Below are 12,776 nucleotides of genomic sequence, written 5' to 3' on the forward strand. Positions count from 1 at the left end.
AATGCATGCATAATGGATTCATCTTCTCATTTACAAATAGGACATCTAGCCGATCGAGGGTGAGATCGATCTTCCTCTTGGCCAGATTATATTTCACGACCATTGCATTCCAGCAACACTTCCTGAGAAAACTTTTTATTTTTAGGTCAATCTTTAATTTCCAAAACTCTTTATCTAGAAGTTTTTCCTTTCATTCCTACAAACTGTAGAACCCTCAATAATATCAAAGTTGGTCTTCAAAACCATATCCTTGGCTAGAAAATAAGCAGACCTGATAGAAAACAAAGTTTGTCACTATATCTGCAGAATGAATTATTATATATAGCAAAGGCCTAGCCTTCTCTCTCCTCTCTCACCGCCAGACAATTTAAATTAGATTAATTACAACTAAAATTAGTGAGGAGTTGCAACAGCAAGGAGTGGAGGTTTCTTATGAATTGTTCCCCCAGAACCTTCAGTCATATCTAAATCCCGTGCACTTGCTCCTCCAGGCAACTTCCAATCAAAGCTGTTCACAAGATTTGCCAGCACCAGTTCATTGACAGCCATCCCAAATTGAGTTCCTGGGCAACCCCTCCTACCCGCTCCAAATGGGATATACCTCACTTCACGTCCATTAAAATCAACCAGGTCGTTTCTGCTCATCAAGAACCTCTTTGGTTTAAATTCCTCCGCTTCTTCCCATGACCCACCATCCCTTCCTATCGCCCATGCATTGATAATTACTCTTGTTTTCGCTGGAATATCATACCCTTGTATTTTCACATCTTCGCTTGCTTCTCGCTGCACCAACAAAGCAAGTGGTGGATGCAAGCGTAGAGTCTCCTTTATTACCAATTTCAAGTATCCCATTCGCTCTGTTTCATCCTGCGTTACGATGGGTTTGCCTCCACTACTACTTACACTTCTCACTTCCTCCTGCGATTCCTTCATGGCTTCTGGGTGTTTTAAAAGCTCTGCCACTACCCATTCCATGACTGTATATGTGGTGTCTGTTCCTGCAGCGAACATGTGCTACCAGAGAAATCAAAGCAAATTAATTAAACAAGCCAAATTCAATTAATTAAAGATCAAGCGTAATTTGATCGACTACGGTAAATCAAATAGTAAAGTACTCCCTCCCCCCCATCCTTCTTATTAATTAAAATTAATCTCATGCATCATGCATGTGACAACAATTAACATTCATTGGTTAATTAAACGCATGACTACTAGCTTGAATTTCCAAACAAGTAGTTGAAATTAATCTTTAGAAGATCTACTTCAAAATGGTTCAACAGTAAAACTAATTAAAACATTGTTTGGAATTAGATCGCCCAATAAAAAGCTGGCACGATTGTTTTATTTAAATTCATAGTCAAACTATAGCTTGAATTTCCAAACAAGTAGTTGAATCTAATCTTTAGAAGATCTACTTCAAAATGGTTGAACAGTAAAACTAATTAAAACATTGTTTGGAATTAGATCGCCCAATAAAAAGCTGGCACGATCGTTTTATTTAAATTCATAGTCAAACTAGGTGATCTACGTCTTGAATAAACTGCCTGTAGTCTAGGGTCCCAAGATTTGTGGGTGTGAATTGATCCATTCCACATCCTTTGGCACGGATCAATTCATACCACACCACAGTCCATACCCACACTGACATTCTGTAAGTGTAGGTGTGGTGTAGACCAGTCCACCACCACATTTTTTAATTCCATGTATCCCATATACATTTATATATGATCTACACCAACGTTTTAAAAAATGACCAAAAAATAGAACTATTTTGGCCACCGGTTTCTGGGTTGACAGTTCGACCATCCGATTCGAACTAACTGCCCGTTCTGAAAAACAAATTAAAAAAATAAAAAACCATTGAACGGGTCAACGGTTCGACTGCCCGGGCCAACAGGTTGTTGACTTTTCAATGGTTTTTGGCCAAAAAATGAGTTTAGAGTAAAACAGAACCGCTTGCTTGGACGGTTCTCGGGTCGAACGGTCCGACCATCCGGGTCAATGACGGTTCGAAAACCTTGATCTACACAATTAATCATAAATATCTAATTTTTACATTCTATATGATAAATATATTGAAAAACGCATCAATGAATTAATATTAACTAATAGACATGTTCATGGGTCGAGCTTTGCCTTTACATTAATAGAAAATGTTCAAGCTCGAGCTCGGCCCGACCATTGGGCTTACATCTTGAGCCCGAGCTCGACTAAAAATTTGGAAAAAAAAAAGATTTTTCATTTTTAATTCAATTAAAAGTTGTTTTATTTATATTAAAAGACATCAAAACCTAAAAAAAAATAATGAAAAGTCTCATTATTACTTGAAAATGGAGAAAAATATATATTATATAAATGCTTTTCAATTATATAAAATATATTTTTATTAATATAATACATTATCAAGTCGAGCTCGGGCTCGGGCCGAGCTTTTTTGAGAATGTCTAAGCCCGGCCCATAAAAAATTGGGCCCGATATTTTAGGCCCGAGCCCACGGGCCTGAAATGTTATCCAAGCCCATGAACAGGTCTATTAACCAATAAATATTATTTTTTTATAAAAACAATAGTAAAATAATTAAATTTTTAAAAATATATTTTAAATATTTAAAAATATTATGTTATTGATAAAAATATAAATAATAATAATAATAAATAAAATAAAATAATTAATATTTTATTAACAAAAATATAAAAATGTGAAATAGACAATAGGAATTCAGCCTTTCAAAAAAAATGTAAAGTAGAGTGTGTTAAAAATAGAATATGAACAGGCGCTAACCACGAGGTTTTTCCGTGAATGAGAAATTGAATTGTACACGGGACCGGTTCACGCTAGCCAGCCACAGCCAGCCAAACTGGTGTTCATCCCGTGGGTCCCGTCTACGACATAAACACGATGCCCAACACTGCCTTAATTACGTCAATTTCATATATAGCAACGGCTTGTCTCACTGTTGTACAGCTCACAGTGGACCCAGACCGGACATGGAGCTTTAGTTCAGTCAATGGTGGAAGCAGCTCGGGGCTTACATTCGGCCGCAGTAGAAGTGAATTACAAGAGGACGAGAGAAAAAATAAAGCATCGTAGGCTGATTCAAATTTGAATTTCTATCCCATAAAAGCCGGATTGGATCGGAAAAGTCGATCCATTTAGTTAATGGATCAAATTCTGATATATCCCAACTCAATCTACCAAATGATCCAATTAATCTAATCCATTAGTTATAAAATATTATATATTCTATGTATTATTAATTTATGTAATTATATTTTATAACATATTATATCATAAAAAAAATTTATTACAATTCTAGTTAAATCAGATGTCCGATAAGATATTCCAATTATACTCTTGAAAATCTAATGAGTTCTGTTCGATCGTATTTCTTGTTAGATCGAATCAAATAGTCTTTACAGAATCCGATCCGGTCCAATTACAGCTAGCCCTACTGCTACTGGCCAATAGCGAAGGTAAGATTGAGGAATGACGTGGAGTTTTCGGTGATCTCAAGTTTGAATAATGTGAAAGGTCAGATCTGATTTCTAAAATTTGAATTATGCGTAGTGTATATAATCGCTTACCAATATGATAGCTTTGATGTTTTCTGTTTCGAGAGGAATGCCAATCGTACCGTCCTCTGCAATCTCAAGCAAAGTGTCAACCAAGTCATCTTCATCGACACCATCACCATTTTCTTTCTTCTTCTTACGATCAACGTGGTCTTTGACTACTTGATCGAGAAAGCAATCCAGTTCTCTGAACGTCTTCTCCAGTCTCGTGTTCAATCCATTAAAATAATTCACCCAAGCAAACTATGGAATGTAGTCTCCGACATTGAACATCCCCAACAGTGCCCCGAACTCGCTCATCAACCGCCTAAACCTCCTGCCACCCTCCCCTCCACTATATTTCCTCCCGAAGGCAACCCTACAGATTATATCGTTGGTGAGAGAAACCAACGATTCGCTTAGGTTCACCGGAGTCGACAAAGAAGGTGAAGAAAAACAGGAACGACGGATGTTCTCGATCAAGAGTGCTGTCTCTTCCTTTCTCACTCTTCGAAATGATTGCACCTTTTTCACACTAAGAAGTTGGAGAATACAGATCTTACGAACCTGACGCCAGTACTCGCCGTAAGGTGCACTTGCCAGATCCTTATAATTGTAGAGAAGGCGCTCAGCGGCGATCACCTTGGGTCTGCTGGCGAAGATGATGTCGTGGGTCTTCAAGATTTCTCGAGCGATGTCGGGCGACGAGACCACAACAGTTGGTATGTTTCCAAGCTGTAGAAGCATGAGCGGGCCATGGCATTGAGAAAGGGATCGGAGAGTTCGGTGCATATTGGGAGAAGATAGTAATAGTTGGTGAAGGTTCCCTACAATAGGGAGCTTGAACGGAGAAGGTGGAAGTCTGTATTCCTTGGCTTGAGTTGATCTACGAGTAAAATTACTGAATCCATTGAACACAAAAAGAAACAAGAAGTAGGAGAAAAGGATCGTTAGAAACAAAGAGAATGGATGAAATGGGATGGTTTGCTTCTCTCCAACACTTGCAGAAGAGAAGACTAGACATTCTTCTTCTTAATTTGTTTTTTCCTAGTGTTGTAGACATTCTTCTTCTTAATTTGTTTTTTCCTAGTGTTGCTTCACGCGCGAGTGTTGAGATGATCAGCCCCAGCCGCTTCTAGCTCAATATATACTAATTCATTAATTAACCACTTCAATATATATTGAATTGAACTGGATTATTTCTGCGGCCATCATGCCATCACATCTTAATCATTTTCATATTGGGTTGGATTTTTAGAATTCTGACCCTTCTTGCATATGAAAATGCAAAACCCTCCCCACATTTGAAGGTGGGGTGGGTTGCATTTGCGGATTGAGTCCAAAACCTGCATCTAATAACATGAACAACATCAGAAATTTCAATTATTTGAATAAAACATGTGAAATACTATCAATCCTTCACATAAAAATTAAAATATTATTATATTCAACACCTCATACATAATTTCATATGAATTTCAATAATATGTGAGTTAGTGAGGATTAATTTTAGTCTAATACCATATCCTATCTATATGCACGCTAATGGGTAGTAAAACCCCAAAACCCATCCCGTCGCAATATCCATTTTTTAAGAGAAAAAAAAAAAAAAAAACCCTCCCGTTGGGACTAATGCCCACCAGCAGATAGAATAGAGATTGCCATTCCAAAAACTCGTCTACTACGTTTGTTAGAGTCCGAGGTTTTAAAAATCAAACCGAAAATGGAATTGCTGTGGCCGCCAATTCCCGTGTCAGCGATTTGATTATTCAGGTCGAACGGTTAAAACAGTTTAATTAGATTATGACAAATATTTGTAGTTGTCTTTCTTTTATGAGAAGAGAGGTTGAGATAGAGGTGGTTATCGGCTGGGGAAAGAAAGAAAGAAAAGAAAATAAAGAAAAAGGAAGGAGAAAAATTAATAAAAACAAAGAAAAGAAAAAGAATGAGGAGGATCTGGTATTCACCGGTGATCGTGATGGCGACGGAGATGGCAGCAACAACAGAAGCAGAGTAGCAAGTTGACATCCATTTCTTATCCCTCGTCTCAAATCTTAGATTTAATTTGAGAACTAAGATGCAAGATCTCTCCGCTCCAATCCTTTTTTTGGCATTTGTCTCTAGGATCTCGGTGATGTTTGATATAAGTGTCCCTCTATCTTTTAACATCCTTTTTGTTATTAAACAATGAACTGATGTGCAGGTCGAATGGATCAATGGTTCGACCACTCGAATAAGTAGTTCTTGAATCAAATCAACGATTTAATCAACAATAATTATAAACATGTGTTAGATCATAATAGAGGAATAATAGCATTTACACATGACAACATTGACAAGTTATCTTTGTGGGCCATTACTACTACAAATTACAATAACGAAGAATACATTAAAGATCACGTGGAAAATAATCATACCAATCGAAAATCTCAGAATTGAGGCTCTGGTGTCTCCATTTGAAATTATTGCACCATGCATGTCTCTATTTTGGCTAGTAGCATATTACCCACCACCACCGACGGATGGTAATCGGCACTCAGTCGTTGGAGGTTTCTTCCAAGTTGGGTTATTTTTCATGCTTGCCAAGATTTCAATTTAGGAATGGATGATAAATTGAGTGTTATAGTTCATGTAAACAAGAAGACGTACGTATGGTAGGAATCACATTATTTGGTCGGCGGTAGGGTCGGATCTCACCCTTTGTAGTTTGCAATCAATGTACCAAGCATGACTATTATAGCCTATTACCCCGAAATTGCGATTTGTTCCTCACACCGACTTTATATGCATATCTCACCATACATTAAAAATATTTCGTGAATAATAATGTAATAAGTTCTTAAAATATTCCCTATATGATAAAGATGTATTTGTAAGGTCGGTCTGAAGCGGCATGTGTGAGTAGCAGATCCGGTCTCATTATCCTGCCATCAATGAATGATTATTTTGTTTGGTGGATTAATTCACACCATATTATATTATATATAGTAGTGGAGTTGTTGAGTAAAACGGACAAATCGTATTGATTGAACGTTGAACCACATATAAGGCTGGCAATTGGGCGGATTTGGGTGCATCTGAACTGTATAACATTTTTTTTTTTGCTAATTGAAAAAGATAGTTATTAAGAAAAAATAATTATTAATCTATTAATGACTCATTTAGATAAAACTATATGGATTTGGTTCCATCCAAATATTCTTTGACCCAATCCAGTCTATCTATCAAATCTTTAACCGCCGTTATATAAAAATGCATAAAAAAATATAAAAGTTAATGAAAATTATAAAAAATACAAAAAAATAATAATAAATGCATAAAGCTAACAGAAATTATAGAACATGACAGAGATTATGAAAAAGAAAAAATAACAAAAATTACAAAGAACACAGAGAAAACCACAAATTACATAAAACACAACATAAATGAAGAAAACTAAAAATTTTAAAAACACAAAAAAAGAAGAAAAAAGTTACAAAAATTACAAAAAAAGGCAATCATGTTCCATCACACACAAAAAAAAAAAAAGAGAGAGTGAGAATTCAATGCCAACGCCCAACAGTGCTGAGAAAGACAAAGGATTCGGAGACAATGGACATTTTTTACGATTGCCTTTAAAATTTTTTCCAACACTTTCTAGGCAAACAGGAAAGAAAGGGAAATAATAGCAATAGATAGCAAATGAAACAGAGACAAAACTGAAACTAAAATAAATAATACTCATAACATTAAAACATGCTACCAATTACAATTGAAGACAGAAAGCAGGATAGAATAGAAACAGGAACGATGAAAGAAAATGACGGAATAGCTTAACCAAAACTAATCCCACAGGAGATCATACCTAGCGCCTTTGAAAACGGAGGGTCTCCTAATTGGAAAACAATTCATTCACTCATATTTGTTTGTTTTGAACTACCGCTGTCGCTGATTCAGGTCAGCTTTCTACCATAGTTCTCAACAAAGGCATTTGTAACTGACTTTCTTCTGTCTTCGATTTCTTCCTTTTTTTTTTTCAGTAACCGGTTTCTTTTATGATGATGCGTGATCTGAAAGCTCTTAACTGGAGAATTTTCTGAACATACTCGTGTGGCAAGTTAGATCAATTTGCAAAACAATGTTCAGAGGGACCGAGGTGGAAGATCGAGTGAGGTCGCTCTGATGTTTAAATCAATATTTTGTGTGTTTGCAATTTAAATATGAATGCTAGGGAGCTTGAATGTGAGTAACCATGTGTACCTTCGCCTTGAGGATCGATGCCCATATATAGTTGAGTAGACGTGAACCTTACAAAAAGGAGAGCAATACGTCGAGTTGAATGCTAGATAAGATCCGTTCCGTTTCCGAAGAAGAGCAATCTGCCAGTTGATAAGGTTTATCAGTTTCCTCTGATTCGGACGGGGTGAGGATGAGCCCTGTTACTAGACGTTGTGATCCGGGAGATTCGGAGTCCATTGGGGAAGCTTCTGGAGTCACTTACATGGCGCTTCTGTTCTTTGGTCCCAAACTAGCATCTCGGTTCTTTGGCTCTGAACTAGCACTTCGGTCCTTTGGCCTTGAACTGAATTAGGTGTCGAGGTGCTCAAGGTCCCAAGCTCTCGAGCTGCTGGCGAGGCTCCCTTGCTGAGTTGTCACCCTACTAGCTGATCGCATCCATGTGTACCTCGGTCGCTAGGTCAGTCCAAATTACCCCTCATCAATTGCCCCCCACTCCCTATGCCAGGGGTCATAACCTCGGTGCAGAGGGTTTACAGTCAGTGCAAGTAGAATGGCCCGATTTCTTCTTGGCTCACCTCCTGATTTTATGGTTGGACCGATGTAACCCATGTGGCTTAATGGAAAATTCCAGGTCGTGTGTCGGGGATGCGCGAACGCCAAAAATTGCGCTCAACTGAAATCTTTCCTCGAAGAGAGTGCGATCGATTTTCATGAGAGTCGTAGGATTGCGTCGATCTGAACCGTCAGTTCCCGGATATGGTGGCTATAAATAAGGGGGGCCCAAGTCCCCTTTCCTTTGTCTTTCAAAGTGCATCCGTTCTTCAGCTCGCGTCTTGTATCCGGGGCAGTTCACTTCCTCTTTCGTCTTTTAGTGAATTCGTCTATTTCCTTTTAATTCATTACGTCTGGCCTTAGTTTAGATAGCCTTCTAGATGGGAGTGGTGAGTCCGCTGGGGCTGAGGTGGGTACCTCAATACAGACTACGGAGCCTCATCCTACCGAGGTGGGCACTTCGGCACAAGATGAGGACCCCAATCCGTCCGAGGTAGACTCACCCCGGCGAGAGCGAGAATCTTTTGGCAAATCAGCCTCCTCCTCACACCGAGGTCACCTGCCAGACAGCTTTGGTCAATCTACAATGACAGTAGACAAGCTCCTCTCCTTAGTTGATCGCTATAGACTTCCTAACAACCTCGCTTATGGTATCTCCTTATGCAATTTTCCTTGGGAACATGGTCACGACGAGATCGTAGTCTTCGAGAAACAGTTCGTGGTTGGCCTTCGTTTTCCACTCCACCCTTTCATAATCGAGATCGTCAAATTTTTTGACATCGCCATAGACCATCTCCACCTGAACTCCTTTGTTTACCATCTCCTTTTTTCATGACTACAGTTGACCTCTTAACCCCGACATTTTTTCCTTGATCCTTTCCATCAAGAAGAATTATGCATGTGTTCTACCCGAGCATAGGCGTAGTTACTACATGTCTCCTCGTCCTGGGTACAAGTTATTACACAAGCTCCCCAACAAAGTCTTGGCCTAGAAGAGGCGTTACTTTGTAGTTCGCAACGTGGAAGGGTGGCCTTTTCCAACCCACCATCCAGGACCCCAGCGTTAGGCTTGATAAAAAGGTGTGGGAGGAAGTCTGGCCTTGGGCGAAGGTACGCTTGAAGTTCGAGAACTTCATGATCGAAGAGAAGCTCGCGCAAGCCGGCCTAAGTCCTTCCGGTAGGTCGCTAACTGTTGTACTCTTTTTCTTATTTTATTTTACTTCGATGTTGCAGCTGACTTTGTTCGTTGCTTTCTTGTAGTCATCATGGCCGACTTTTCTACCGACAAGCTCTTCAAAGGCATGCAGAAAGGCAAGAAGAAGAAGAGGGCCTCCAAGAAGGCCCACATTCAAGAGAAGGTTCCCACTTTTGGGTGTTGGTGTCACCACCTCCAAACCCAAAGCCAGCACCGAACAACCCTCGGTAATTGACCTGGTCGAAGAGGACCAGGATAGGGCTTCCCCATGCCAATTGCTCGAGGAAACTACATCTTTCGAGGCCCAGCAAGCTCAGGAGGCTGCCCCATCGGGCAGTGATATCCCAGCTCGAAGCCTCTTGAGCCTGAAGTTTGGTCTCCTCAAGAACAAAGATGCGGTCTTCCTTGAAGAGGTTACTCGGTGGGCCAAACTACCGGCCGCTCAGCTTGAGGGAAAAGCGGTGATACACTGCATGGTGGTATTTACCCAACCATCAATCCTTCTATACTTAGATTTTTTTCTCAATACTTATGTCTCGTTTCTTCTCTTGTCAAGTGAATTCTTCGATCCACGCCCTGGTTTACCAGTCCGAAATGAACTTGAAGCAGGTTCTTGAGGCCGAGGAGTCATCTCGCAAGGCTCACTCCAACCTGAACTTGGTTCGCAGCAAGAACAACAAACTATTAAGGGATGCGCGAGCTCAGAAAGAATTGTTGACTATTTTGATGGCGGAGAAGGAGGAGTTGAAAAAGTGTGAGGTGGCCCTTAAGAGAGAAGTCCAAAACCTTGAGGCGCTGGTGAAGGAGCGGACTGACATCTTGATTCGTTTGATGGAGGAGGCGAAGATCAAGGCTGTCGAAGAGTATAAGTCTTCGATGGAACAATGCGAGCTGCTCTTTGAGACCGAAACGGAAGGCTACCGCAAAGGCTTCAAGCTCAGCAGGTGGTTGACCCGATGTAAGTTTCCTCACCTCAACATCAGCATCATCACAACATCAAAGATCATCGAGGAGATGGACCTCAAGGCAGCTAATGACCCTAACTCCGAGGAGGAGGAGAGTGACGACATCCTCGACGAAGAGACTATGGAAGGGGAAGAGGGAGGTGATGCCGCCGATGACCACATGGAGATCGATCAGCCTACCGACGCTGCTACTGGGGACAAAGGGCCCCAGATTGGTTGAAGGGGGTCTCACCCGTCATGGTCTTGACAGTAGTTCGGTAGGCCCAAAGGACGTTGGGCAGCTCATCTACCCATAATCCCTTTGCTCATGCTAGGTGATCTTTCAATCCGCGAAGTATTGCTCTGTTAGTTACTTCTGCTTGTCCGTTCGCTTGAGGGTCTGCCATCGAGGTGAAGTTTTGCTGAATCTCCATCTCTGCACACCAGTTTTGGAACTTAATATCTTCGAACTACTTCCCATTGTCAGATATCAGCACCCGGGGTAGTCCAAAGCGACATACTATGCTCCTCCAGAAGAAATTCTATATGTTACGAGTTGTGATGATTACTAGGGGCTCGCCTTCCACCCACTTCATAAAGTAATATACTACCACAACTAGGAACATCCTTTGCCCAGTTATCGATGGGAAAGGACCGAGGATGTCCATTCCCCACTGCGTGAAGGCCACGAGGAGGTAAGGTACTTCAAATCGGCAGTAGGTTAATGGTGAATATTGGCATGCCTCTGACATCTATCACACTTTTTTATGAGCTCAAGTGTGTCTGCCTTCATTGTGGGCCAATAGTAGCCCTGCCAAGTGTCCACCGCATAAGCCTTCATGGGTGTCGTGAAGTACGAACTCAGCTTCTGAGGATCACATATAACGCAGGTAGGGGAGCGTGAAGGATCTCCTATACAGTTGTTCGTCTATGAGGACGTACTTGGCTGATTGACACTCTACCCTTTGAGTTGCATTGCATTTTGCAGGTAAGGTCCCGTAGAGTAGGTAATTGATGAGAGGGTCAATCCAGCTCAGTTTCGCTTGCAACACGGGAGCGACCTCTTCTGCACCCCCAAGAATGTTGGGTCGAAGTAGGTCCTCTATGTGCACAGTTTGCATAGTATTGTCGCTCATGCTCACTTGGCGTGATAAGGCATCGGCCTCAGCGTTCTCGGACCTTGGAATTTTCCTGATGAAATAGAAGTTGAATCTATGCAAGATCTCTCTGACTTAGGCCATGTAAGCTGTCATATTTGGGTTGTGGGCTTCATAGTTGCTAGTGACTTGGTTGACCACTAGTTGTGAATCGCTGCATACGATAAGGTTCTTTGCTCTCATTTCCTTTGCTAAGTTCAGTCCGGTGATCAGCGCTTCATACTCTGCCTCATTGTTCGATGCCTCGAATTCGAATCAGAGAGCATACTCTAGCTTCACCTCGCTTGGACCGTACAATAGTAGTCTCGCACCACTTCCTCGCTGGTTGGACGAGCCATCAACGTGGAGAATCTAGGGCTCCTCGTCCCAGGTTGGTACTACTTTGACCGGGTCCAGTGCCGCACTGGTTGCACTCTGCTATGAAATTTTCCAAGGCTTGGGCTTTGATTGCTGGTTGTGGCTCGAATCGGACATCATATTCGCTCAACTCGATGGACCACTTCGTTAATCTTCCAGACACCTCGGGCTTAAGCAGAATCTGCCTTAGGGGTCTGTTGGTGAGAACAACGAAGTGTGGGCCTGTAAGCATGGGCATAGTTTATGGGCTGCTATGACCAGCGTGTATGCTAATTTCTTGATCTCCTGATACCTAGTCTTTACATCATACAAAACTTTACTAACATAATAGATGGGTCGTTGGACCCGATCTACTTCTTTGATCAGTACCAAACTAACTATTTCGTCACTCACGGAGAGGTATAGTTTTAACTCGTCCCCTTCTTTAGGTCACATTAAAACCAATGCGGTACTTAGGTACCTTTTCAGCTCATCAAAGGTGAGCTTACACTCTTCAGTCCATTTGAAATTCTTGCTCTTTTTTATTGCTTTAAAAAAGGGCAGGCATCGACCCGCCGATTTAGACATGAAATGGCTTAGGGCTGCTATCTGGGTAGTCAACCTCTGGACTTCTTTTATTTTTTGAGGTGGTCTTATATCTAGGATTGCCTTTATTTTTTCCGAGTTTGCTTCAATGCCATGTCAGTTGACTATGTAGCGTAGGAATTTATCCGAAGTGACTCCAAAGATACACTTATTCGGATTTAATTTCATATTATATCTTCTTAAAATTTGAAAAACATCATTTGAATCAATTAACAAA

General features: G+C 40.8%; 1 pseudogene across 1 annotated transcript; it reads right to left on the reverse strand.

The window, feature by feature from the left end:
* Positions 1-169: 169 nt before the first annotated feature.
* LOC148853727 (cytochrome P450 736A117-like) lies at positions 170-5,802 on the reverse strand (annotated as a pseudogene). Its single transcript, XR_016113168.1, has 3 exons — positions 5,519-5,802; positions 3,585-4,903; positions 170-1,014 (listed from the first exon to the last, which is right to left on the reverse strand). The product of XR_016113168.1 is annotated as a cytochrome P450 736A117-like (transcript).
* Positions 5,803-12,776: the final 6,974 nt, after the last annotated feature.

Source organism: Nelumbo lutea, chromosome 4 (genome assembly GCF_056320005.1).
Source record: "Nelumbo lutea isolate HS-2025 chromosome 4, American lotus-T2T, whole genome shotgun sequence".
Lineage (NCBI taxonomy): Eukaryota > Viridiplantae > Streptophyta > Magnoliopsida > Proteales > Nelumbonaceae > Nelumbo > Nelumbo lutea.